We start from the raw sequence: 2,500 nt of genomic DNA, 5'->3' as shown, positions 1-2,500 counted from the left end.
GAGAAGTTCAGTTGGACGTTAAGCTTTAAAGTGACGACCGAACTTTAGCGCCATTTTAGAACATTTCTTTTATGTATTGTTTGCATCAGCTGGGCTACACATGTACATGACTACATTGTCATCCTATGTAAGCCGTCCAGACGTCCATGACGTTGCTCTGATGCCGAATTCACCAAGTCTGTCGGGTGCAGTGACAGTGTTTGATTGGGTCAGAAAAGCAAGCTAAGCTACGTGATGGCCGCTCAAACTTCCTGTTTATATATCGAGGGTTTTTAGGTAAAAGGATCTTTATAAAACCCAGAACGTGACTGGCATGTATTAATGTTGACATATTTGCCTGGTCTCTTGAAAGCGGATTTTTCCTTTATCAATGATACGTGCAAGAAATGCGTCCACTTCTCAGTAAACTGAAAAGTTGGTAGTTGTATAAAGCGGAGACAGTTTTAAACCATCTGTTTTGGATATACAGTTACTGTTTTGTGCACAAGGAATACGTCAGGTAAGCAAAGCGGAAAGATAAAAATATGCAGAGCAAATTAAGGGATCTGAAACGCTTTTGATTAAATATTCGGGAGAGTCATATCTTCAATTGTTCGTCCCCAAGACTACTGAATTCTTTTAATTTAATCAAAAAGATTTGCAAACAAAAAATACAGTAGAATCCCGATTTCTTGAACCTCCAAGTGAAACACAAGTTGGTTCGAAAAGTCATCGGGAGTTCGAGAGGTGGCATAAGATTACACTAAAATGCTGAGATATCGTTTTAGCGGGGGCAGTTAAGCACATTTTCATAGAAATACGTTCTTTTTGTTGTATATAGGGGTCTCTATTTACAAGCAAAACGTATTATAGTTTAAAAAGTAACACAAATTGCGCCAGAACATAGACTGTAGTTCTGCACACACGTTAAACAGCGCTTCAATTTATACAATCATTGCACCTTACGGGAAAACGTTCCCGTTAAGAAAATCAACGTGATATATTGTTGCTGTTTTGCAACCGAGAAATCTTTTGGGTACCTCGGCGCAGATTATCGAGACATTTAAGTATGCAATAGCAACATTGTATTTCTAGTAACTGATGACAGATTTGTCACTGGCTTTGTAATAAAATTGGGAGGGAAAAACGTGCCCCGAAGTGTTTATTTGCTTCAAGGCGCAGAATAAAACTGAAATCGTCACTCAGAGCCTTGTAACTTTTCAAAGGTTCTAGTAATCAAGGATTGGTTTTTCCCTCGGGAGCCGAGAATAAATTCGTGTTTGCGGGAGTTTCGAAGTATCGAGTGTTCGAGAAATCCAGGGTAAATATCAGAATATTGGAGTGAAGCAAATCCAAGGGAAACGACAACTGATTCGAGTTATCGGGAGGTTCGACAAACCAAGGGTTCGAGAAATCGGGATTCTCCTGTACTGGTTTTTTGAAATTTCACCTAAAGGACCTCAAGAGCTATGTCGTAATTAACGGCACCCATCTTACATTTTTGAGCCTGATAACGAACCATGCAGCTGGTAAAATTTAACTGAGACGAAGAAATTTATCCCCTACAAACTTTCAGCCGTGAAATCCGACTGCTCATCCACGTATGGCTAGTAAAGGAGTATGCCACGAAAGTTTTGTATTATTGCAGAATGTTTTAACTTCAAATAAACTAGAACTAATGATTCCTAATCGGTGACGTGTACAGAGACGATTTATCGTATTCCGATTGATATTATGGTTGGTAAGGAAGATAATGGATTGCATCTTCTTTGAAAAAAGGTTGAGCCGATTTTATTCAAGTTCCGACTCATTCTTATGAAATAATAGCCAGAAATTCACTGCGCGGACACCAAATATTTTATGGATGGCTCCAGTTACCACAAACTCATAATTCGAATGCTCAGCTATTCAACGTAAAGATTTGTGGGGTTTATATGGGAATGAAAAATTGCCGAAAAAAAATCGGCTAATCCTAGTTTACAGCGAGGAAAATAAATAAAATAAACTCACTTGTACTTCACCTTGTGTTCTTTTGTTCTTGTGTTGATTTGAGGCGTTCAGGTCTAGTTTTGAAAATTTCTCCTTTGCTTCACTCGCAACTTCCGGAAGCCACTGATAACTCGGCGATCGAGGGCGATTTAATCCCAAAATTCGGCTTGATTCGGCCTTTTATCCTCTCTCCCATGAAGATCGATAACAAACGATATAGCACAAAGGCCCAGAGTTTCACGAAGAACCACAGGCACCCCAAGCTCAGTGAGGGAAAGCCAACAAAATTATAAGGGGATCCCGATAAAAGACCTGAGAAGATAATTTTACGAAACAATTCTCAATTAAAAAGCATAACCTTATTGTCGCTTTCTTCCTGTGTGTGTGTGTGTGTGTTTTTGTTGTATTTTTTTTTCAGAGTCGACGCGAATTGAGCCATTATCAGTTCCTCGGACAATGGTTTTACTGAACACTGAATTCTCAGGACCCCACCAAATAGAGTCAAATATTCCTGGATAAAATGTTCCCACGG

At 39.2% G+C, this 2,500-nt stretch overlaps 1 protein-coding gene across 1 annotated transcript in view; it reads left to right on the top strand.

Moving 5' to 3' along the window:
• Positions 1-381: 381 nt before the first annotated feature.
• Positions 382-2,500, top strand: part of LOC138050646 (tachykinin-like peptides receptor 86C) — a 21,107-nt gene continuing 18,988 nt past the window's right edge. Inside the window, exon 1 of the mRNA XM_068896949.1 lies at positions 382-499. The gene's annotated coding sequence lies outside the window, so the exon portion shown is untranslated. The remainder of the gene's footprint in view (positions 500-2,500) is intronic.

Source organism: Montipora capricornis, chromosome 6, assembly GCF_036669925.1.
Source record: "Montipora capricornis isolate CH-2021 chromosome 6, ASM3666992v2, whole genome shotgun sequence".
NCBI lineage: Eukaryota > Metazoa > Cnidaria > Anthozoa > Scleractinia > Acroporidae > Montipora > Montipora capricornis.
The sequence above is the reverse complement of the archived record's forward strand: the minus strand, read 5'-3'. Positions and strand labels throughout refer to the sequence as shown.